General features: G+C 38.7%; 1 protein-coding gene across 3 annotated transcripts in view; it reads right to left on the reverse strand.

Annotated features, from left to right (window-relative positions):
- ZBTB44 (zinc finger and BTB domain containing 44) overlaps window positions 1–25,667 on the reverse strand; it is a 72,859-nt gene extending 47,192 nt beyond the window's left edge. For 2 of the 3 annotated variants that reach the window (XM_039240242.1, XM_039240243.1), the window contains exon 1: window positions 25,368–25,454. The gene's annotated coding sequence lies outside the window, so the exon portion shown is untranslated. Of the gene's footprint in view, window positions 1–25,367 lie in introns of all 3 variants that reach the window. The other variant, XM_039240244.1, reaches the window with a different exon arrangement.
- Between the last annotated feature and the right edge of the window lie 1,334 nt (window positions 25,668–27,001).

Raw genomic sequence — 27,001 nt, forward strand, 5'->3', positions numbered from 1 at the left:
CTACTGTAAATTCTTTGTTCCTACTCATGTAGTCTATAAAACCTTCTCACTTAGTACAATTCTTTGGAGTTCCACTCTGTCTCTATAATAGATGCTGTCCAATTCATGAAACACTGAATAAAGCCAACCAGATCATTCCAAAAGTTATGATTGTTGGATTTTCCCTTTAACACCCTACAGATATAGAAAAAGAGATTATGAACAATTGTATACACATAAATTCAAAAACAAAAGTGGGCCAACTCCTGAGATAACTACACACAAAATTCAACCAAAATGAAACAGATAACCTAAACAATCTTATAAATGTTACAGAATTTGAACTGATAATTAACATCCTCCTAAAGAAGAAATCTTCAGGCTCAAATGGTTTCACTAGATAATTTCATAAAACATTTTAAAAAGTTAACACCAATCATACAATCTCTTCCAGAAAAATATTTAAGGCCAGCATTTACTCAGATACCAAAACCAAAGTCTGTACAAAAAAGAAAACTACAGAACAACATCCTTCATGAACATAGATGTAAATTCTCAAAAAAAATATTAGCAAATCAAATCTACAAATACAAAAATAAAAAAAATAAAACCACAGTCAAGTGGGATTTATTTTAGGATTACAAAGCTGGTTCAGTAGAAAAAAATCAGTTTAATCAGTCATATTCACAGTCTAAAGAAAAAATACTACATAATTTCAATTGATACAGAAAAAGTTATTTGAAAATTTCAACATCCCTTCATGATAAACTCTTAACAAACTAAGAATATAAGGGGAACTTCTTTAACTTTATAAAAAGCATTACAAAAAACCCTACATTTAATAGCATACCTACCAGATAAAGACTGGATCTTTATATTTCCCCCAAAGACCAGAAAAAAAGGCAAGAAAAAGAACCAAAAGAAGCATGTGTGTGCATGTATGTGTATGAAAGGAAAAATTAAAACTGTTCCTATGCTGACGTGATTATCTATAGCTAAGGAATCTTAAAAGAAAAAAAAATAAAGCCTCCTAGAATTAGTAAATGACAGGACAGAAGGTCAACATAAAAAAGTCAATTGTATTTTGATACAGTAGTAAGAAAATAGATTATGGTGGCTAAGGCCTGGAGGGTAAGGGGAAACTTGGTGGTGACAGCTAAAGGGTTCAAGTTTTTTGGGGGTAATGAAAATATTTTTTTTTGAACTTTCATAGTTTTACTTATTTTTAAATATAATTTATTGTCAAATTGGTTTCCATACAACACCCATTGCTCATCCCAACAAGTGCCCTCCTCAATGCCCATCACCCACTTTCCCCTCTGCCCCATCCCCAAAAACCCTGTTTGTTCTCATTATTTGAGTCTCTTATGGTTTGCCTCCCTCTCTCCCTCCAACTATTTTTCCCTTTCTCCTCCCCAATGGTCTTCTGTTAAGTTCCTCCTAATCCACCTATATGTGCAAACATATGGTATCTGTCCTTCTCTGCCTGATTTATTTTGCTCAGCATAATACCCTCCAGTTCCATCCATGTTGCTGCAAATGGCCAGATTTTATTCTTTCTCATTACCAAGTGGTATTTCATTGTATATATATAAACCACATCTCTTTTATCCACTCATCACTTGATGAATGTTTAGGCTCTTTCCATGATTTGGCTATTGTTGAAAGTGCTGCTATGAACACTGGGGTACATGTGCCCCTATGAATCAGCAATCCTGTATCCCTTGGGTAAATTCCTAGCAGTGCTATTGCTGGGCCATAGGGGAGTTCTATTGTTAATTTTCTGAGGAACCTCCACACTGTTTTCCAGAGTGGCTACACCAGTTTGAATTCCCACCAACAGTGTAAGAGGGTGCCCGTTTCTCCACATCCTCGCCAGCATCTAGAGTTCTCTGATTTGTTCATTTTAGCCACTCTGACTGGTGTGAGGTGGTATCTCAGTGTGGTTTTGATTTGTATTTCCCTGATGATGAGTGATGAGCATCGTTTCATGTGTCTGTTGGCCATCTGGATGTCCTTTTTGGAGAGGTGTTTGTTCATGTCTTCTGCCCATTTCTTCACTGGATTATTATTTTTTTTTTTTGGGTGTGGAGTTTGAGAAGTTCCTTATAGATTTTGGGCACTAACCCTTTATCTGATACATCATTTGCAACAATCTTTTCCCATTCCATCGGCTGGCTTTTAGTTGTTCTGATTGCTTCCTTCGCGTTGCAGAAACTTTTTATTTGGATGAAGTCCCAATAGTTCCCTGGCCTTTGGAGATGTGTTGAGTAAGAAATTGCTGCGGCTGACATCAAAGAGGTTGTTCCTTGCTTTCTCCTCTAGGGTTTTGATGGTTTCCTGTCTTACATTTAGGTTTTTCATCCATTTTGAGTTTATTTTTCTGTATGGTATAAGAAAGTGGTCTAGTTTCATTCTTCTGCATGTTGCTCTCCAGTTCTCCCAGCACCATTTGTTAAAGAGGCAGTCTTTTTTCCATTGGATACGCTTTCTTGCTTTGTCAAAGATTAGTTGCCCATACATTTGTGGGTCCAATTCTAGGTTCTCTATTCTATTCCATTGGTCTATGTGTCTGTTTTTGTGCCAATACCATACTGTCTTGATGATTACAGCTTTGTAGTAGATGCTAAAGTCTGGGATTATGACGCTTCCCGTTTTGGTTTTCTTCTTCAATATGACTTTGCTATTTCGGGTCTTTTGTGATTCCATACAAGTTTTATGACTGTTTGTTCTAGCTTTTGAGAAGAATGCTGGTGCAATTTTAATTGGGATTGTGTTCAATGTGTAGACTGCTTTGGGCAGTACTGACATTTTAACAATATTTACTATTTCAATCCATGAGCATGGAATGTTTTCCCAATTCTTTGTGTCTTCTTCAAATTCCTTCATAAGTTCTGTATAGTTTTCAGCATACATTATCTTTTACACCTTTGGTTACATTTATTCTGAGGTATTTTATGGTTTCTGGTGCCATTGTGAATGGGATCAGTGTCTTGATTTCTCTTTCTGTTGCTTCATTATTGGTGTATAAAAATGCAACCAATTTCTGTACACTGATTTTGTACCCTGCGACTTTGCTGAATTCATGTATCACTTCTAGCAGACTTTTGGTAAAGTCTGTTGGATTTTCCATGTAGAGTATCATGTCATCTGTGAAAAGTGAAACTTTGACCTCATCTTTGCCACTTCTGATGCCTTTTATTTCATTTTGTTGTCTGACTGCTGATGTAGGACCTCCAACACTATGTTAAACAACAGTGGTGAGAGTGGACATCCCTGTCATGTTTCTGTTCTCAGGGAGAAAGCTCTGTTATTCCCCACTGAGGATGATATTAGCTGTGGGCTTTGCATCAGTAGCTTTTATGATCTTTAACTATGTTCCTTCTATCCTGAATTTCTCGAGGGTTTTTATTAAGAAAGGATGCTGTATTTTGTCAAATGCTTTTTCTGCATCTGTTGACAGGATCATATGGTTCTTATCCTTTCTTTTGTTAATGTGATGTATCACACTGATTGACTTGCGAATGTTGAACCAGCCCTGTAACCCAGGAATGAATCCCACTTGATCATGGTGAATAATTCCTTTTATATGCTGATGAATTCAATTTGCTAGTATCTTGTTAGGAATTTTCGCATCCATATTAATCAGGGATATTGGCCTGTAGTTCTCTTTTTTGCTGGGTCTCTGTCTGGTTTGGGAACCAAAGTGATCCTGGCTGTAATGAAAATATTCTAAAACTGTGATGATGGATGCACAAATCAGTGAATATACTAAGGGGCGCCTGGGTGGCTCAGTTGGTTAAGCGTCCGACTTCGGCTCAGGTCATGATCTCACGGTTTGTGGGTTCGAGCCCCACATCGGGCTCTGTGCTGACAGCTCAGAGCCTGGAGCCTGTTTCAGATTCTGTGTCTCCCTCTCTCTCTGACCCTCTCCTGCTCACGCTGCCTCTCTCTCAGAAATAAAAAAAAACATTAAAAAAAAAAAAAGTCACTGAATTCTGAGACTTTAAATGGTGAATAGCATGTATGGTATGCTAATTTTAAAACTGTTATAAAATATACCTGAAAATAAAAAATTTGTCAAGAGAGAAGTTGAACAAGAGAATGAAGAAAATGGGAAGAATCCGTAAACTTGAGGAAAGAATAAAAATTACCCAATTTGAACAACAGACAGAAAACAGACTAAAACAATGAAGAGAAACTCAGGGATCTAGGAACTATAAAAAAGATCAAACATTCATATCCTTAGAGTCCTGAAAGAAGAGAAGAGAAAAGATGGGGCTGAGAAACTATTCATCTCCCCACAAAAAAGAGGTTGCAAACTTCCCAAATTTGGCAAAACCCCTAAACCTAGAGATGTGAAAACCTCAACAAACCAAAATAGGATATATCCAAAGAAATCCAAGCTTAAACATATCACAATCAAACTGTTGGAAACTAAAAACAAAGGAAAAATCTTGAAAGCAGCAAGAGACAAATGACTATTTATTAGGGGAAAACAATTCAAATAACATAAGATTTCTCATAAAAACTCATGAGTCTGGATGGAAGTGGTACAACACTTTGCAAGTATCCAAAAAAACTGCCACTCAAGAATTCTATATCCAATGAAACTATCCTTCAGTAATAAGGGGAAAATCTAGACATTCTCAGATGAAGGAAAACTAGAGAATTTGCTGCCAGCAGATCTACCCAAAAATAATGGGTATAGATAGTTCCTGAAATGGAAAGAATGATAGAAAAAAATATAGGAAATATAGGCAATTATAGCAGCACTATCGACAATAGTCAAAGTATGGAAAGAGCCCAAATGTCCATCAATGGATGAATAAAGAAGTTGTCGTGTGTGTATGTATGTACGTACACACACACACACACACACACACACACACACACACACAGGAGTATTACTCCAATTCAAAAAGAATGGAACCTTGCCATTTGAAATTCCTTGGATGGAACTAGAGGGTATTATGCTGAAGCAAAATTAGTCAGCCAGCAAAACACATATACCATATGACTTCACTCATATGAGGACTTTAAGACACAGAACAGTGTCTTAAGCTCTAGCTTTAACTCACAATTGATAAAAGATAACAATCACAAAACCTCTGGTAAGACCTGCTCTTTGAGGACCCTGACTAAAGTTGGTCAAAAATAGAACTTCCTATATCAATTCTGGAGGTTACCAGTCTTTGTAGACAGAGTATGGAGAAACAATCTGTTTTGATATAGTCACGACTATATTGTCTTCAGAGGAACAAATATGCCAGACAGAGGTTTGACTCTGGGACTGATAGCTTTCACTCTTTTATACCATGGATGTTATTTGTGGCCTAAACATGATCTTAGAAGTTAGAGAGGGGTGCCTAGGTAGCTGAGTTGGTTAAGTGTCTGACTCTTGATTTTGGGTCTGGTCATGATCTCACGGTTCCTGGGACTGAGCCCTGTGGCTGAGCATGGAACCTGCTTGGGATTCTCCTTCTCCCTCTCTCTCTGACCCTCTCCCCACCTGCAAGCATGCATTCTCTCTAAAATAAATAAACTAAAAATAATAGATAAACAATGGAGGAATGGATTGAAATGATGCAATCTTTTCCCCTCAGCTAAGGAAAAAACCTCAGAAACATAATGAAGGAATTTGAATTCTGAAGATGAAAGGGTATTAGATTATTTACAATTTAAGAAGTTTAGTTTAACATTTATCAGGTGCCAGATACTGTTCTTTTTAACGAAGCCCAGGGAGGCACCCAGGTGGCTAAGTCAATTAGGCATCGACTCCTGATTTTAGCTCAGGTCATGATCTCAGGGTGTGTGACATTGAACCTGGAGTTGGGATCTGCACTGACAGCATGGAGCCTGCCTGGGATTCTCTCTTCTCTCACTCTGCCCCTCCCTCTGCTCACATGCCCAGGCCCCCTCTCAAAATAAACATTTAAAAAATTGTTTAAGAAAGCTCAGAAGAATTAACCAAGTCATAACTTAATGGAAGATGGAAGTAGAGCCTAGATTACTTGATTCTGGGGAGTCCAATGCTTTGTACAAAAATCACAGTTAAAAATAACAGAACTTTGAGCCAGTATTTCTAAATTGTAACAAGTACTCTTTCCACTGATTTGGTAATAGTGTAAGAATAATTCTGCTTCCACATAGGAACAATTGTTCTTATTAGAATAAAATTTTTATCTTACTACTTCTAGAACTCATATTCAATCTGTTCAAATTAGTAAACAACTATCCTGAAAGTGACAAACTGCTTTTAAACAACCAAAAAAGCCACACTTTCCACTTTTAGGAAGGAAAAAGTTAAAACTCGCTGCAGTAAATATCTTTCTGATACAATGTTAGACAAATTCTATAACAAAATGATTTCTGAAAAAAAAAGAAATTGCTATTGAGCCAGAATTGTGAAGGCTGAATCTTAGTTGTAACATTTGTTGTAAAACACTCTGGAGAGAAGAAACTGTGAAAATACCAAACATTCCCCTATTCTGATGATCTGAATGTCCCAGGAAAATACATTATCTACAGTTACAACTTTTCAGTCTACAGGGACACCTGGGTGGCTCAGCTGGTTGAGCATCTGACTTAGGCTCAGGTCATGGTCTTGTGGTTTGAGCTCCACATTGTGTTTCTGCTGTCAGCCTGTCAGCACAGAACCTGTTTCAGATCCTCTGTCTCCCTCTCTCTGCCCCTCCCTCGCTTGGGTTCTCCCCAGAATAAATATTTAAAAAAACAACAGTAACTCTTCAATAAAAAAATATAAAAATCTACAATGAAGTCTTTTAAAAACACTATTAGGGGCGCCTGGGTGGCTCAGTCGGTTAAGCATCCGACTTCTGCTCAGGTCATAATCTCACGGCCCATGGGTTCAAGCCCCGCGTCCGGCTCAGTGCTGAAAGCTAGCTCAGAGCCTGGAGCCTGCTTCGGATTCTGTATCTCCCTCTCTCTCTGACCCTCCTCTGCTCACGCTGCCTCTCTCTCTCAGAAATAAATAAAAACATTTAAAAAAAAAAAAAAGCTAATTTCATGTTAAAAATAACACTATTAAATTTTTTAATAAACTTACTAGCTCATATCTTCCTAATAAACCATATATATACATATCACACATCATAACTCCTCAATTTCTACTGAGGCTTTTAATTCTAGATATGCCCTCTTTTAACTACAAAGACTGCTATAAGGATGTACGTTGAATCTTTTGACACAGTACTATGCATTAATTAAAAGAATTATAGTTTTTCACACTGCCCAAACCCGGTAACTAATTTCTCCACCTCATATAAAATTTATTTATTTCACTATATTTTTTACCAATTAATAGTCTAATGTTGCCTGGAGACAGCATGTATACTACGAAGCTTTTTAGTTCAGACAGACCTAGATCTTAATCATGATTAAATGAGCATATGGAAAGCACACAATACCTAGCACATAGTATATAAACAACATAGAACAGAACTGAGTAATAGATAAGCTATCCTTCTTGATAGATCTCTATCAACTCTGGCTGAATTCCTGAACTTCAATTCTGGGTCTCTAATGACCAACTAAAGTGCTAGAAAATTACTTCTGAATGTGTCTGCCATGTTTCAAATTCACCATCTAAAACTGAACTTAAATTCTCAACTGGTATTTCACACAGAATTTCTAAGTTTGTTACTGATGGATATACTTTGAATTGCCCAGTCACTCAGAGCTTAAAAACCTAGTATCCATTTTTGAGTCACCCTCTCACCTCCTGTTAAAACCTGGAAATCTTTTCTCAGCTACCATCCCTTCATAGGCAAATTCAGAAAAATTATACTTTCCTAATTATGAACTTTTATTGATAAATTAGTCATACTCAGGAAGCAAGATTGTTAAATATGCCTCCTTCCAAGATATGATATAAAATGGTCCTGCGTGGTCAAACTCTGCTCTATAGTTTGCTCTCTCCATGTCTCATTTTGAGGTGTTTACAGATATTGTTAAATCCAGCAAAGCGAGCAGAAAAAACCAGAAGAATGTTGAAAGTGTGGATAAAGAGAGGTAATAGAGGGATGAGGGCGCCTAATTGGCTCAGTCGGTAGACCGTGAGACTCTTGATCCTCAAACTGTTAAGTCTGAGCTCCACACTGCAGGTAGAGATTACTTTAAAAAAAAAAAAAAAAAAAACACTAGACTAAAAAATTGTATCTTAATCTAATTAATATATCTTAATATCTTAATACTGTTATAAAATTATTATGTTGTAAACCCTCTGAAAGGTTCTGAGGATTCCCAGGAAGAGTCCCCACACCACACTATCCACTATTTTAATGGAGCCCTCCTCAGATCCCTTCAACCACTCAAAATAAACTTAAAAAAAAAAAAAAATCCACTGTCACTTAAGACAACCATTAAGGGGAGGGGGGGAGGGAGAGAGGGAGAGGGAGGGAGGGAGAGAGAGGGAGAACATGTGCTACCTGCTTCAACAAATTTGCAATGTATATGTAATAGCTCTATTTAGGTCAAAGATAGTCAAGAAAAATGTTTACTGGGCTAAGAGGAAGAGAACCTGCTGGGAACCTTAGGAGTTAGAGCTGCTTATTTAAACAGCAGCAACAACAAACAAGCACATAAAACTAGCTAGCTAGGTGTTTTCATCCCTGAATTTAAAGCCTAAGATTATGGGAGCCATCTTGGAGATCTCTCCCATAAGGAGAGATATGGCCTAAGGATAGCAAAGCAAAAAGTTAAGAACTTGGGTTCTTAATGATGACATTGAATCACTGAATAACCAAATCTGAAGCTATCTTACTCCATGATTTCTTGTTTTGTTTTTGTGTGAAATAATGTCCTTAATGTTCAAGTCACTTGATTCAGGTTTTCTGACCCAAAAATGAATATCCATATATAGATGTACCACAAATACTTCAACAGGTCCAACTGAATTCATCATCATTCCTCATATATGTACTCTTCCTCTTGAAGCTCTCTGGCCAATGAGACCATCAATACAAAAGCAAAAAACCGGGGAGTAATCTATGACTTAAAAATGTCACTCCCGGGGCGCCTGAGTGGCTTAGTCGGTTGAGCGTCCGACTTTCGCTTAGGCCATGATCTTGCGGTTCATGGTCAAGTTTGAGCCCTGCGTCGGGCTCTGTGCTGACTGCCAGCTCAGAGCCTGGAGCCTGTTTCAGTCTGTGACTCCCTCTCTCTCTGACCCTCCCCTGCTCACGCTGTCTCTCTCTCTCCTAGAAATAAATAAATAAATAAAACATTTAAAAAAAATCGTGAGGCTTGATGGGACAGAGATTATCTCTAGCTTCTCCCACAACTTAATTCTTCTACACATTAGAACAACTCTCTTTCTTTGACTCAACTCCATCAACATTTTTTTTTAAAGATATGAAGTGAAAAGAGTTAGTAGAAATAATACTGAATTTCTATGGCTTGGCATTTAGCAATCATGACTGCTAAAATAGAAAACCGACAAATAAANAAAAAAAAAAAAAAAAGTCCCTCCAAATATGTCTGTGTCCTAACCCCTGGAGTTTGCAAAAGTTACTATTAAGGCAAAGACTTTGCAGATATGATTAAGTATTATAAGACAGGGAACTTGCCTGGGAATATCCAGGTAGGCCCTAAACACAAACATTAGCATCCTTATAATAGGGAGGTAAAAGGAAATATGTCACCCATCAGAGGTGATGTGAAGATGGAACTGAAATTAGAGTGACGTGGCCACAAGCCATAGAATGCCTGCAGCCATCAGAAGCTGGAAGAGCCAAGGAACAAATTCGCCACTAGAGCCATATGGAAGCCACTCAGAAGTAGTGGGTACCTGCCAACACCTTGATTTCAAGACAGTGATGGTGATTTTGAACTTCTGGAATCCAAAACTGTGAGAGGATACACTTGTTGTTTTGTTATTATTAAAAAAATTTTTTTAATGTTTTTTATTTGAGAGAAAGAGACAGAATCCCAAACAGGCTCTGCGCCACCAGCACAGATCCCAATGTGGGGGCTTGATCTCAGACCACAAGATCGTGACCTGAGCCAAAACCAAGAATCAGATGCTTAACTGACTGAGCCACCCAGGGGCCTCTTATTATTTTTTTAATGTTTATTTTGAGAAACAGGGGGAACAGTGGGGAGTGGGGGAGGCGGGGCGGAGGAGGGGCAGAAAGAGAGGGAGAGAGAATCCCAAGCAGGCTTCACAATGTCAGCGCAGAACCCAATGCGGGGCTTGAACCCAGGAACTGTGAGATCGTGATCTGAGCTGAAATCAAGAGTTAGACATTCAACCAACTGAGCCATCTTCATTTGTTATTTTAAGCCATCCAGTTTGTCATATTTATTACAACAGGAAACAAATACAACTTTTATCTCTCCCTGTTCTTCCTAACACAGACTTGGGTCTCTAAAATCGATCTCAAATTCATCCTTTCCTTTCTCCATTAGCCACTGCTTTGGACTACTCCAACATTCCGACTGATCTCCTTGCCTTTGGTCTCACCAACCTCAAATTAATCCTTCACCATTATTCAAATATTCTCTAAAATATAATCATCATGGGGCACCTAGGTGGCTCAATCGGTTAAGAGCCAGACTTTGGCTCAGGTCATGATCTTATGGATTCGAGCTTGGCATTGGGCTCTGTGCTGACAACTCGGAGCTTGGAGCCTGCTTCGGTTTCTGTGTCTCTCTTTCTCTCTCTCTGCTCCTCCCACACTCAGACTCTGTCTCTTTCTCTCTCAAAAACAAATACACGTTAAATATTTTTAAATATAATCAGAGTCCAGCACTTACTACGCCATGGTTTATCACACGAAACAACTCTCTTTTTTCTTAAATTCTCATTTCAGGAGATTTCATCTTTTTTTTTTAAAGTTTATTTATTTTGAGAGAGAGAATGCAAGAGAACGTGAGTGGAAGAGGAGCACAGAGAGGAGAGAGAGAGAGAAGCCCAAGCAAGCTACATGCTTTTGGCACAGAGCTTGACGTGGGGCTTGATCCCACAAACCATGAGATAGTTGAAATCAAGAGTTGGATGTTTAACTAACTGAGCAACCCAGGCACCCCATCACACAAAACAACTCTTAAACAGTACACTTTGTTCTTTTTAGCACTTTCATATATATTTGGTATCAATGTACTGAAGCTGAGGAAGAAATGACTTATCCAAAATCATAGGGGTACAAAATAGAAATATTCTCTTCACTCTACATTTTTAGATGCTTTAGGATGCTATCTTTCCCTTTCTATTCTCCAATATTAACTATTTGCTCCAAACTGATTTTGACTCATTCTCCAAATGTATATATTTCCACTTCCGTACCTTTCATCCTTTTTTGGAATTCCCTCCTTATTACTCTCAACAGGCCAAATACTACTTTATTTGTTCTTCCTTCTACTCTAGATTGTCAGCAATACCTCTCATTAGTATATACCTTTTTATTTAAAGTTTTTATTTATTTAAGAGAGAGAAGGAGGGAGGGAGAAAGCAGGGAGGGGCAGAGAGAAAAGAGTCAGAGAGAGAATTCCAAGCAGGCTCCACACTGTCAGCACAGAGCCCGATGTGGGGCTTGAACTCACGAGATCATAACCTGCGCCAAAACCAAGAGCCATACACTCAACCGACTGGAACACCCAGGTACCTCTAGTGCATCACTTTTTAGATTACAATGTATTTTCAAATATATTTTCTCTGGATCATAAAAACCTTCTGAAGTAGATGAGGAAAACTCTTTAAAGAAAAATAATATCAGAGAAAATAAGTGGCCTAACAGGGGCTTAAAATCAGGAAATCTGACTTAATTGAATCCTGTCCTTCCTTTATTATTAAACTATGCTACCTTTCCCTTCATCTAACTCTTGCAGTATTTTCTGTCTTGACCACTAATTTGGCATTTGATATAATACCAATTTAGGTTTACCATGGCTTATGCCCTGTCTCCTCTCCAATGACAATTCCAATATATTTATGAAATCAATCATACCCATGTTGTTTACAAATCATTTTATAAGTGCTTGAGATAGAATTGCTGTACAATAAACTGCATATAAATTGTATAATTTGATCAGTTTTAACATATATATTATTACCACAATCAAGATAAGGAAAATTTCCATGACCCCTAGAAATTTGTGCCAGTTTGCAATTTCTCCTTCCTACTTCTCTCCAGGAACTAATGATTTGATTTTCATTTTAGATTAGCTACATTTTCTAGGATTTTATACTAACAGAATTATATAATATAGACTTTATTTATCTGGGTTCTTTCACTGGGTATAATTACTGAGATTCATCCATGTTGTTGGGCTCAATAATTTTGCTCCTTTTTATTACCGAGTACTTTTCTATAGTATAGATATACCAGCACCTGTTTATCATTTAACTATTGACAGACTTCGGAGTTATTTTCAGTTTGGGGCTATTACAAATAAAGCTGCTATGAACATTTGTGTAAAACCTTTATGTAGATATAACATGGAGGTTCTTAATCATTTCTTTTTCTATACCATTTACATATTATATTCTTACCAGTAACACTACTTATCATAGTGCAGTGATTCTATTCTCATTGGGCATCCCTTTATGGCCACAAAAGAATCACTGCTCTACCTCAATAACTTATGTATAATAGATGATCAATTGTTTACAGGTCTTGCTGTCTTATATATCCACATGCTACTTAAGAGGCTGAGGTTGTGTGCATCTTATAAACGCCTAACACAGAGAGGGCATTTAAACAGTGTTGGATGAAACGTTTATGGTTTATGGTGCTTATTTCTGAAATAAACATATTCTCTTACGCTGAATTACATAATTAATAAAAGTGTAACTGCAAACAATGAACAAAATAAAACTTGAAACAAAACACATGAAGTAAAGAGTTTAACATATACAACATGCAAATATTTTACAGAAAACCTGTTAATATAGCTGGTTTAAGAATAGAAGAGCTGACCTCAAAGTTAAAACTTCATGCTAAAATTACACAGAAAATGAGGGAACTAGTGAAAATTGCTACTCAATTACTTCTCTCCCTAGAAACTTATTAACTTATAATAGTAGGTTTTTTCACTATTATTTTCTTCAGAATCAAGATTTTTTTCCTTTACAAATATTATAGCACCACAAATTTAAATTTTGTTCTAAGAAAACCTGTCATCCTGTTGTCAATCTAAGCAAAACCAAATATCTGTATTTTTCTATGAAAGGAAGTACACTTTTAAAAATGGATTCACATGAGTACTCATTTGAGAACACACTTTTACTTTCTCTGAACACTTATTTTTTTTTTTTAATGTTTTTATTTGTTTCTAGGAGAGAGAGACAGCGTGAGCAGGGGAGGGTCAGAGAGAGATGGAGTCACAGACTGAAACAGGCTCCAGGCTCCGAGCTGGCAGTCAGCACAGAGCCCGAAGCAGGGCACGAAACCACAAACCGAAAGATCATGACCTAAGCGAAAGTCGGAAAGTCGGACGCTTAACCGACTAAGCCACCCAGGCGCCCCTCTCTGAACACTTATAAAGTATATGTGATCTTAAATTTGATATGGTTCATTTTCCAACAGTCTTCCCCTAAGAGTTTATTAAGTTCTCAGGAAGAATTTCAAACGGATTGCTGTATCTGAGCTATAAAGAAATCATTTAACTTTTATAACTAGCCATATTTTAATCAAAGATTTCAATCATTTTGCTACATAAAGAAGTCCTTTTTAGTTCAGAATTTAAGAAACAGACTGAAATTTACCTGGACTAAAACAATAAATCAGTTAACACTGAACTATGAGAATTTCCTCTCATTGCTGGTAGCCAGAGTCATGCTGATTGTTAATTTCTATGTCAAGGGAAGGGAAGTTAATATATATTGATAAATTCACCAAGTGTCTTTATATCATTCTGGGCTCAGAATTCTGAAAGTGGTTTCTTAAATCCAGTTATAAATGAGGAAACTAAACATTAAATTAACTTGCCTGCGGTCCTATAAATAAAAAATAAAAACTGGATTTGAACAAGTCCATTTGACTAAATTCAAATTCCCTGTCCCTTCTCCCTATTCCATCATGTAGCCATTCAAAAGGATCCAATCACAGTACAGAAAGAGTATCAGCTTTAACATTAATTCATTATTACTAGAAAGAAAGCTTGAAGATAAGTCAGGTCTTAATCACAGATCCTTACAAGAGCAAGTTAAATTCAAGTCAGTTTTAGTCAATTACCATTTAAAGAGTTCTTTTTTTTTTTCCCTAAAGAATTTTTAAGTGCTCACATTAAGTACTCAGTTCCAACGTGTTTGTTTTAAAATATGTACACAAGTACAGTGGCTTTACCCAAAAGGCCTTTATACTGCTGCCAATTTTATTTTTATTTATTTTTATTTTGAGAGAGAGAAAGCGCAAGCAGGCGAGGGGCAGAGAGGAAGAGAGAGAGAATCCCAAGCCCAGCTCTGAAATATCAGCATAGAGCCTGATGTGGGGCTTGAACTCACAAACCCAACCATGAGATCATCACATGAACTGAAATCAAGAGCTAGAGGCTCAACCTACTGAGCCACCCAGGGATCCCTACTGCTGCCAACTTTAAATGTGTCTTATTATGGATTCAACCATGTCTCCTTCCTGTCCAATAAGTTGGAAGTATTATCCCTACAGCTGAGAATGTTGCCTTATTGGGAAATAGGCTCTCTATACAAAGGTAATCAAGTTAAAATAATGTTAATTAGGATGTCGTTATATCAAGGGGGATATGACACACAGGGAGACACGCAGGGAGAACAAGTGAGAACTGGAGACATACTGCCACAAGCCAAGACACTAACAGAGCCAAGAAGAAGGCACAGAATAGATCATTCCTGGAGCACCTGAGTGGCTCAGTAGGTTAAACATCTGACTTCAGCTCATATGATCCCACAGTCCATGAGTTTGAGCCCTACGTCAAGCTCTGTGCTGAGGGCTCAGAGACTGGAGCCTGCTTCAGATTCTGTGTCGCCCTCTCTTTCTGCCCGTCCTCTACTTACACGTTGTCTCTCTTCTCTTTCTCTTCCAAAATTAAATAAACATTAAAACTTTTTTTTAAAAGAATAGATCGTTCCCTCATAGGGAGGAAGGGAAGGAACCAACCCTCCCAACCCTCATCTGAGGGAAGGAACCAACCCTGCCAACAATTTGGTTGTGGACTTGATTTAACTACACTAAATTTTAGTGGACTCAATATTTCAACTAAAAGGCAGAAGAGGATTAAAAATGCAAGCTCAACATGCACCCCAATGTTTACAGCAGCACTACTGACAATGACCAAAGTATGGCAAGAGCCCAAACATATGTCCATCGATGGATGAATGGATAAAGATGTGGTATATGTATAAACACACACACACTCAAGCACACAATGGAGTATTACTCAGCAATCAAAAAGAATGAAATCTTGCCATTTGCAACTATATGGATGGAACTAGAGGGTATTATGCTGAAGTGAAATTAGTCAGCCAGACAAAGACAAATATCTTATTATGACTTCGCTCATAGGAGGGCTTTAAGATACAAAACAGATGAACATAAGGGAAGGGAAGCAAAAATAACATAAAAACAAATTAAATAAAAAAAATTTTAAATGCAAACCCAACTATATGCTCTTCATAAGAAAGAAAGGAATAAAAGGACACAGATATATTAGAACATATACCATGCAAACAATAAGCACAGGTAGGCTGGAGTGTGCTGTTTTTAATATGAGATGGACTCCAAGACAACAATGTTACCAGAGATACAGACATGTATAACAGTAAGAAATGTATGGGCACCTAATAATAACAATGCCTTAAAATACAAGCAGTAAACACTGACAGAATTAAGGAGAAAGACAACCCATAAAAACTTGGAAATTTTAATACTCTTCTCAATAGCTGGTAGAATTGGGGCCCCCTCCAAAAAAAAAAAAAAAAAAAAAAAGTCAGTAAAGACAAAAGATCTGAACAATACCATCAATTACCTTGACACACACACACACTATTTATAGTGCAGAATACACAGTCTTTTCAAGTACAACACAGTATGCTTATCAAAATAGATATGCTGGGCCATAAGACAAATCTTAATAAATTTTAATGTAATGAATGCACACAAAAAATGTTCTCTCTTTATACACACACAATTAGAAATCAATTAAGTTTTGAAGAAAATCCCAAATATTTGGAAATAAAATGTTGAAATAATCCATAGGTTGATTGAAGGAATCAATGAGGGAAACTAAAAAGTATTTTTAACTGAGTAATAATTAAAATACATTATTAACATTTGTGGGATGCTGCTAAAGCAGTGCTTAGGCTAAAATGTATAGCTTTCAATATACATATTAGAAAAGAATGTCTAAAAAAAAAAAAATCAATGGCCTATGACCACACATCCTACCACCTCATACCCATTAAAATGACTCCAATTAAATAAAATAAAAAATCACAAATCACACAGAAAATAGCAAGTGTTGGTGAGGATGTGGAGGAAAAAAAATCTTTGTGTACTGTTGGCAGGTATGAGTGTAACCACTGTGGAAAACAGTACTGGGGTTCATAAAAAACTTAAAAATAGAATTATCATATGATCCAGCAATTCTACTTCTGGTATATATCCAAAAGAACTGAAAGCAGGGACATGAACATCTATTTGTATGCAAATATCCATAGGAGTATTATTCATAATAGTCAAAAAGTGGAGATAATCCAAGTGTCCATCAACAGATGATGGATAAACAACATGTGATATATACATACGATGGGATTATTATTTAGTCTTAAAAATAAAGGGATTCTGATATGCACTACAATATGGATAAATCCTGAGGATATTATGCTAATAAATGAAATAAGCCAGTCACAAAAAGACATTGTAGGATAGATACCAATAAGAGGTTTCCAGAGTAGTCACAGTCAAAGAAACAAAGTAGAAGGATGGCTGCCAGGAGCTTAAGGAGAGAGAAGAATGGAAAATTATTATTTAATGGGTACAGTTACATAAGTCTTGCATTATAAGAAGAGTTCCAGAGATGAATGGTGGTGATGGCTGCATAACAATGTGAATGTATTTTACGCCACTGAACTGTACACTTAAAAATAGTTAAGGTAATAAATATGTAAATGTGTATTTCACTGCAATTAAAAAAAATCAGGACGCCTGAGTGGCTCAGTTGGTTGAGCGTCTGACTCTTGATTTCGGCTCAGGTCATGATCTCAGGGTCCTGGGATCAAGCTCCACATCGGGCTCTGTGCTGTGTGTGGAGCCTGCTTAGGATTCTCCCTTCCTCTCTCCCCCCACCCTTGCACAAAAGCTCTATAAATAAAAAATTAAAATAAAATTAAAAAAATCAATGGCCTAGGCTTCTACCTTCAGAGGCTAGAAAGAGTGCAAGACAAATCAAATAGAAGGAAATAAACCATGGACATACACTGAATTAAAAAGAGAATCTTCAGCTGGAATGCAAAATTGTCAAACCTTTAGCTAGAATGATAAGGGAAAAACAGAGGAGGAAAAAGGGTGAGAGATAGCAATGAGAAAACCTCAAAAAGAGATATACAGAATGACCAGGATGGTAGAATATTCCAGAAACCAAGGGTGCAGAATATCTCAAGGAGTGGTTTTTAGTGTCAAATGCTACTGATAGATCAAATAAGATATAAACCAGTCTATTCAATTTAATCTCAAGGCATTACTGATGACCTTATAGCAGCACATAGTAGACTGCAGTACAGAAAAGAAGAAGTGAAAACTGTAAGTATAGACAATTCAATCTGAAGAAGTCTGCTTCTAAAGACAGAGCAAGGGAGTTCAATGGAGGGAAATAAGGGCTCAAGGGAGGATGCTAGTATTTTTATAGAATGGGAGAAACTAGAGAATGTCTTCCCCCCAGATATATTATTTTTACTGTGGTAAAATATAAACAGAATGTTTTGATAGTTGTTGGAAAAGACTCAGAGAAAAAGGAAAAGTTGAAGATACAGGAAACAGTGATAATAGATAGCACAAGGTCCCTGAACAGGGAGAAACTGGATTCAATACATGAGTGAAAAAATTAGCCTTAAACAGAAAGAGACCCAGTGACAGGAAAAAAGAGAGTTCAAGGAAGGGTGCAGTTACAGTTAAGTTTATAGGTGGGTGGTGACAAGTAGTCAGAGTTCTTGTCTGACAGCTTTGGCTTTTATGTTATTTCTCTTTGAAACTATAGGTAGAGGTATAATGCTGAGAAGAGAGGAGATAAAATACAATTTTGAGGAAAATGAAACGAGAAATGTATGCAGATAAAAAGTCCAAAAGGATGGCTAGGAGGTACTGAAGACCCAAATAAAATTGTGAGGCCACAGATTTGTAGTGGCAATTATCTATGGTTTTTAAACTTTATCTCAACAGAAAAAAAAAAAATCAATGACTTTGAATTAGTCTTTAAAAAAGAACAGGAATCATAAGTCAATACTTAATACTTACATAGTACTCTTAATATGTACCAGGCATTGTTTTAAGTACTTTTTACATATTAAATAATTTAATTTTCATACAATCTTGGAATAGGCATCCCTTGATACCTTCATTTTACCAGTAAGGAAAACAAAGCACAAAAAAGTTAAGGGAACTGGCCCAAGACCATACAACTAGTTAAGTAAGAGTCAAGATCTGAACCCAGTCTGTGCTCTTAACACTATTCTGTACTGTAAAGCCAAGTAAACCTAGTTGAGCAAAGTGGAAAGAAATGAGGAAAAAACAATACAAATGGGCCAAAAAAACAGAGGCAGTGACTCCTGTAAATACAAACAATTCTCACAGAAGTATGGTTTGTATAGTTTTATATGGCATATAAAAGGCACCAAATATAAAAGCAACTGTGCTCATACAGTAATAGAAAGCCACAAGAAAAGAAGTGAGCAGTGTTGCAGATGGAAAGCAGAAAAGGAGAAAAGCAAAGAGCCAAAGAAAAAGTAAAATGCAGGTAGCCAAAACGTAAAAAGGAAAAAAAACATAAAAAGGAGAAAAAGATGAAGTAGAAGAAAGAAAACATACAAGACACAGACACACACACAGACACAAACACACAGGGTAAATACCACCAGTAAAAGAGAAATACTAAATGGAAGCAAAGCAGGTATGTCTGAGTCCCTGAAAACTCATACATTTTATTTTTCTGTTTAGACCAAAGATTTCCCAATTTTATCAAAGACCACAAATAAAATATTTAATAGAGACTTGTACTGAATATGCTTGCTTTTGCTTGCTAAGAGTAGGTGAGTCAGACACTTAGCAAGTTAAGATCTAAATCTTAAGAGGAAATCAGTTATCCCAAGTTGCTTCAGAAGCCAGAGGGGTAGCAAGCAGTTCCACAAAATCCTGACTCCAGAGATTCACAGTCTTGGTTACATGCTACCCCAACATGTCTGTCTGTAGTTGTGAATGCATCAAAAACAATCAAGGCCACATGAAGAGCCAATTCCCTCAACATATAGAAATGATACATTTTAATACCTGTAGGATAGCAATATAGAATACAGAAATTGCAAATTGACTGGGTATAAAACATTTTATTGTAATTTTAAGTTTTTAATGTTATACTAAAAGTTATTAAAATAGGTGAACATTCAATGTGGAAACAAGGACGATGATCTCCAAGAAGAGTGACACATTAAGTGTCCCCCATCAATTTCACTATTCTAAGACTGAGTTATCAATCTGAAATACCATGATAATACAAGCCAGTGATTTACTTCAGAATCAGTTATGTAAAAATGTGTGGCTAAGGTCACCTTTGGCACTAATAATGTTAATGAAGAAATTAATGTAATAGTCAATGTACCCTTCAAGCAGGAGTGTAATACAGATCTAATGTATACAATCACTATTTTAGATCCTGTGACTAAAAATCTAGAGATTTCTAACTCACTGCCTAAAATGGGGTGGTACAGGGGTTCCTGGGTGGCTCAGTTGGTGAGGCATCTGATTTCGGCTCAGGTCATGATCTCGCGGTCTGTGGGTTCGAGCCCCGCACTGGGCTCTGTGCTGATAGCTCAGAGCCCAGAGCCTACTCCAGATCTTGTGACTCCCTCTCTCTCTGCCCCTTCCCTGCTCATGGTCTGTCGCTCTCTGTCTCTCAAAAATAAAAATAAATGTAAAAAAAAATCTTTTTAAATGGGGTGATGATGTATTTGTAATATAAAGAACAAACGAAGCTAACGTGGCTTTCAGCTTAACAGGGGATAAATTTTGCCCAATCATTCTTAGGTACCTGGAGAACCATCTGTTTCAGGCATCAATGCGGGGCATTTAAAGTAAAAACACCCAGGGGCACCTGGGTGGCTCAGTCGCTTAAGTGTCCGACTTCAGCTCAGGTCATGATCTCGCGGTTTGTAGGTTGGAGCCTTGCATGGGGCTCTGTGCTGACCGCTTGGAGCCTGGAGCCTGCTTCCAATTCTGTGTCTCCCCCCTCTCCCTCTCTCTCCCTTCCAGCCCCCCTCTGTCTCTCTCTCTGCAACTCCCTCGCTTGTTGTCTCTCAAAAATAAATAAAGTTTAAAAAATTTTAAAGAAAAACACCCCATAACATTTACATGAAAAGTATGCTCAACAGCAGTCTACAAGAAGGTATCAGAAAACTCCAGGGGGAAAAATATAGACATACATTTGATATATGTAATATTTTTTTGAAGATATTAAAAAATTAGAGCCAGGAGGAACCTAATTAATAAGGGATCCCCTAACTAATGAGGAAAACCCCTTTTAAAATAGCCTTTGATGCTTGACCACCTTCAGTAACAAGTGTGTTTTATCCTCTATAGGGCTGGGAAGACATACTAAAAGTTTAAGAGAACCATTGCAGGCATAGAGGATATTGCATATTACTGGTTTTTATACAGTTTTATGATTACAATATATTGTTAATCACTCCCTCCAATATTTTACTATGAAAAATTTCAGACAGAGCAAAATTTAAAGAATTTTACAGGTGAATCCTTGCATACCCATACCCAAATTCTACCATTAACATTATTATACTTGATTTACCACATATCTATCTATCTGCCAATCCATCTTGATGCTCTACTATGTAAAGTGTATTTATTTTTGAGACAGAGAGGGAGAGAGAATCCCAAACAGGCTCTGCGCCATCAGCACAGAGCCCGATGCGTCGCTCGATCCCACAAACCCAGAGATCATGACCTGAGCTGAAATCAAGAGTTGGACTGGACATTCAAACAACTGAGCACCAAGGCATCTCCTAAATGCAGTTTCTGAAGCAAAGTCTGATATACTAAGGATGTATAATAAACATGACAAGCACTTGGGGCTCTTGGCATATAATCTTCAATGTTGCTATAGTCAGTACAAACATCAGCCATATAGTCCCTTTAATTCATGGTGAATGAAAATATATTTTATTACCCATTATATTTAGCTATGAGGTATACCAAAGTAGTAAAATGCTAATTTTGAAGACAGACTTGAATTTGAAACCTGGATATCAGTTTCCTTACTTGCTAAATCAGATATTAGACAATATCAAGAGTTCTGTGAAATTTAAATGAGATGTTGTATGCAATGTTTAGTACAATGCTGGCTTTCTGAAAGGGCTCAACAAATGTTGGCAATTATCATCATTAGCATATTCGTCCATTCAGTCTACCACAATAGGCTCTCTACCTGTTACGTGGTTATACATACCTATGCAATTGTTTGTGGCCACTTCCCTCCTACTTTGTGTTCTAATAATATTGGGAAATCTATTTTACTGCGATTAAAGAGAGGATGAGGGGGAATTAGGTTCAAAGCACATGCATTCTCCACTTTCCCACACCACTCCCTTAAGGAAATCTATATTCACTCTGTTACCAAAAGCAGTGGTGGTATACACAGAGGAAAACACACTGGACACATCTTTTGCTTTTTAGCACCTGGGTGATAGATGACTGATAAACTGCTTAAATGTGCTCTGCCCACTTTAGACAACCACTGCTCCCTCATAATCCCTCATTTGAACACATAATTTCTATGAAATTTTGCCCAATTCAAAAAAAATGTGCCTTTTATATCTACAGAAAGCAGATATATGTCAATTTTGTTGTGTGGCATACAAGTAGATGGAAATCATAAAACTTCCACCATCAACATACCTCTTTACAGACATGATTTTCAAGTAAAGCTTGCAAAAGCAAATTGAAATCTACTTTTCTGCTCACCTTCAGAGATTAGTCTTAATGCTTTCTCTTTGCCAGAGGAATCAGAATCTGATTGCAAAACTTAAAATTACTCTTATATCACTTCAAGCAAGTAACGTACTTTGTCTACTGCTAAACCTTCTGCAGTTAAGATATATATTAGATATTAAAAAGTATGGCAAAGATAAATACTTCACCTTAAAAATTAATTTGGGTGAGGCTGCTTTAATGATAGTTTCAAAAAATTTTGTCTTTTGAACTATATGTTTTACATACTCAGAAATAAATAAAACTCTAAAATGATAAATAAAACAGTGAACCATATCAAATTGGTAGCTAAACAAACAAAAATATTTCAAGGGACTTCTGAACACCCTAAGTATTCTGATTACACATCTTCATATAATATATTCTAAGGACAAAAATAAATGCAAAGAACTCTTAAATTTTGGGGGAAGTTTTATCAAAGAATATTGTTATGGTGATTTTTAAATGACTGTATGTATACATAGTAGTATAAAGTATGTTAATTTTATTAGGCACCAAGACTTCATTTAAGACAAGAGAGACAAATAAAAAAATCAAAGAAGTCTGCTATGTTAAACATCAACTACGCATATCACTATGAACTTACTTTCTCTCCTCTGAAAGGGCCTGGAAGCAATGATATTCCAGCAGCAATGAATAGGACAACATCCTGATCTTGGTTTCTGCATACCATGTCTCATCGAAAAGAACTAAGACTCTTTAGATAAACAACCCATTCCAGATCCAGAGCAAAGAAAGTAACAAGGCAAGCTTAGGGTATCTTGTGCCAGAAACCATCCCAAGACTGCTTCATTGGCAAGCAGGAGTGTTTAAAAAAAAAAAAAAAAGACATAGGAGCCAGGTTGAGAGGGTTCCTACTGTCCAAATCTGGGACAATTTGATCAAAAAGAGAAATGACTGTAATGATTATTTAAAAAATGCATGCATGAGAACCCAGGAGTCCATAATGTATCGTGCAAAAAAGAAAAAATCTCATTTGCCATCATTGGGGTAATTATTTCTCTAACTCTTTACTCTGAATGTTAATCATCAAAGGGAAGAAACTAAGCATTTACTCCGTATTTTTAGGAGGAACTTTAATCTACCCCCAGTTAATGAAAAAAATTTCTTACAGAAAATCTCCAATGAAAGTGATTTACTCAAAAGTCACCAAGGAGTGCTAAAAATCACTAAGTAAAAGGTAGGGTATTTGCTTGGTGTCAAAGTATTACCCCAAGACTACATACAAATCACAAACAGGCAAACCACACCCTTATAAACAGCTTTGGTAGTCACCACCTCAGTGGTCATCTGGCATCACTAATAATGTGGCAATCTGACATTATCTACCTATTTATGAAGCAATATGAAGTACATAGAATTAAATATTCTTACCAAAGAAATTGGCAACTTCAGCTAATCAAATTTTTCTTTAGACTTAACTTCCAGTAACAGAAAATTCAAGGGGCTGGGGGAAAACTAAATGCCACTATGGGGAAATAGACAAGCCTAGAATGTGGGAGCATTTATAAGACAACTGCTTTGGTCAATTAAGTGTCAGGAAAAATAGGGAGACGGGTACTATTCTTTTTAAAAGAAGGGGACCAAGGGCATCATCATCAAATGCAATGCATTCATCGTGACTGAATACTGAAGGGGAAAAAAATTTCTCAAGGAGACTTTAGAATACAGCCTAAATTTGCATATGGATTATTTAGATAGGTACTGATAATGATATGGGGGTTAAGTAGGAGAATGGCCTTATTTCAAGGAAATACATGCTGAAATATTTGAGGGTCTTGATGTTTACAACTTGCTTTCAAATATTACACACAGAAAGACAGGGAGAAGACAGAGAACAATAAATGTTACTGACTCTAGGTTGTGGAGTATTTATTTTTTCTCAACTTCGTAAGACAAATTTCTCATAATAAAGTTAAAAGTGCATCTGTACTGAGAGGCAAAGTAGAATACATTCCTACACTGGAATTATATCAGGGTACAAATTTCACTTTTCATTGTGTGGCCTGAGGCAATTACTTATCATTAAATTGTCTCATCTGTAAAATTCAACTAATAGTATCTAAGTGATTAGGTTGTTCTGAGAATTAAATAAGGCCACATATGTAAAATGTCTATGAGTGTTGCACAAAATAAATAAATCTGGTTTCCAGACTTAATGTTAGCCTAAAAGACAAGACTACAGGAAAGCATGATTTTCACATTGCGTGATAAGGAAACTACATTAGCTACAATTAAATATTGTTAATCCATTGGCAGTCAATGTGAAGTAATGAGGCAAATGAAGATTTATATAATGTTTTTTAATCCAATAATTCCAACTGAAAGCCTAGGCAAAAGGAAATCACAGAATTCTTACCTATCCAAACTATCTCCCATCTACCAAATTGTTTAGTTTATTTACGGTATTAGCCCCTATCTGAATAAAACTGCTAAGAAAAGTGGAAGTTAAAGAGAATTTCTTTCTGACCTCAACAATCTACTTCTATGTTGAAAAACACTTAAGTTTTTGTCTTCATTTCTGTAAGTTCCAATAAAGTACACAATTACTGGTCTTTATTCTAAATCCTGGTTAAGAGTCCTAGAACTCACAAGGATGCAATTTCCTTTTATCAGTTCTAATATACTTGTCATTTCACTTGCAGGTAACCCCTTTTCCTGATTAGGCCAGCAGAAAATGACTAGATGTAGAGTGATCCTCAGGTAGGTAAGAAAAAGAGGTGTTTGTTGTTATTATTATTTAAGAGTGCCATCCTTTTCTTTCCAGTACCAGAAAAAAAGCAGCAGGGGAGAGGAAGGGGAAAACAGTGAGGTCTCGGGCTCCGCCAGGTGAGAGGAGCTAACACCTCTGCCTTCTTTAGGTTAGGGTGTCGGGGCAAACGGGCATGCAAATGATGGGGAACACCCTGAACGGTGAGGGTGATTTCTCCTAGCGGGGGTGGGGGGGCAAGGCTAGTCTCCTCCCTTAAGGATTAAATGCCGCGGAAGGGACCCTGTGGGGTGTCTCCCGGAGCGGGTGGGGTGACAAGACCAGGCTTTCTTTTCCGTCCAGCGCCCAGATGGGGGACGCGTGGAGTCAGCCCCACGGCGGGCGCACCCCGAGGGCACAGGCGGCGAGAAGTGGCCGGCCCAGGCCCCCGCGGTGGCCCGGCGGCCCTCTCGCCCTCCCCTCCCCATTACCTGCGGGCGGCGGTGCCGGGGCCCGGAGGCCTGGTGCTCCTCCTCCTCCTCCTCCTCCCCGCCAGGCTGAGGCGGCGAGGTGGCGGCAGCGGCGGTGGCAGCGGCGGCGACAGCCCGGGGGGAGGGGGCGGAGCGCGCGGCTCGCTGCCTCTCTCCTCCCCCGGGAGGCTGAGGGGACCCTATCTCGGGCCGCCGCGCCTAGGCCCGTGGACAGCCTGTGGCTGGGGCATGGCGGCACAACCAGCAGCGTGCCTGCGAGGTGGGAGAGTGCGAAGCGGCGGGAGGGAAGCACCCGCGGCGCTCAGAGGGGCCTGAGGGGAGGAGCGAGGGGGCCCGGGGAGCCGCGCGCGGGCGGCCGTTGGGGGCGGTTGGCCGAGGGCAGGCGGCGGTTTGGGGAGCGCGGCGACGGCTCTCGTTTTTCTCGGCGGGGTGGGGAAGGGGAAGGGGAGTGAGGGGAGGGGAGGGGGAGGTTGGGAGGGAGCCGCCGCCGCGCGCGTGCGGGCCGGCGCCGCGGCCGTTGCCGCTCCGCTCACTCCAGCCTGTTTGGGGGCACTTTGTTTGTGTCCCACAATGCTCTGCGCGGGCGGCCGGGCTGGGGAAGGGGAGGGGAAGTGGGCGGGGCGGAACGAACTCGGAGGCGGGGCGCCAGCGGGGTGGGGGTGGGGGAAAACGCGGTTAAAGCGCAGGCGCAGAAGAGGCTGCTCCCGGTCGTTGGGACTAGAGGTTTTGGTGACTTGGTGTCCTTATACAGCTGTGGGTTTTGACACCGTCTGTGCGTGCTTGTGTATGTGTACACGTGCAGATTTACATTCATATGAAGCATAAGTACTGCCTAATTTGTCCTTCCTCTAGCCGTCCCCACTTAACGCTGAGAGAAGCATTTCTGGGCATGGTTCACGCTTCTTGCATTTTTTTCCTTTGAACTGAAAACGAAAGAAACTCCTCGTTTTTCAAGTGGTTTCTGTAGCGAGGCTGAAACCGGAACGCCCAGCCTCTTTCGGTGAGGTGGGTGAGTCAGTAGTCCGCCCATTTTTCACACTGGGAAACTGAGGCCTGCGAAGAGTTTAAGGCCAAACAGGTGAGGGACGCGGTCCCTTACTTTGTAGACAACCCTGCCCGCGGTTGGTGTCCCAGATCCCGAACCGCCTTTGCACCTACTGGTATTCTCTCAGTGTGCTCTGAGATTGTTCTAGCATTTCTCTGGGCGACCTGGCAGGAAGTGCGGTTCTGAAATGACTGGAGAAATCAACACCCAAATCTGTTTCATTCCCCCAACCCAGGGCACCTAGAGCTGTTCCAAAAAATATGCCAATTCCTTCCACAACCTAGAATCTCATTCTATTACACCATCACTTCCCCGGGCCTTCCCACGGGATGGTCCCCGAAGTGACCGATAACTGCCTGAGGGATTTTAAAAGTTCTTGGTCAACTGCAGAGTCGTGTAAAGTGTTAAAATACCCAAGACCCTAAGCCCTCGCTTCCGCAAGCCCGGGCGGGACTGGAGACCCCGCGGTAGGAGGGGCGCTTACAGCACGCGGAAGTGCGCCCCAGGTGCGTGGAGGCGGACTGGAGGGCCGGCCTGGAGGCCCAGAGCGCCTCGGGCTTTCTGCTCTGACTGCTGTGTTTTCCCACGC

Source organism: Hyaena hyaena, unplaced genomic scaffold, assembly GCF_003009895.1.
Source record: "Hyaena hyaena isolate Hyena2069 unplaced genomic scaffold, ASM300989v1 scaffold_171, whole genome shotgun sequence".
Classification (NCBI taxonomy): Eukaryota; Metazoa; Chordata; class Mammalia; order Carnivora; family Hyaenidae; genus Hyaena; species Hyaena hyaena.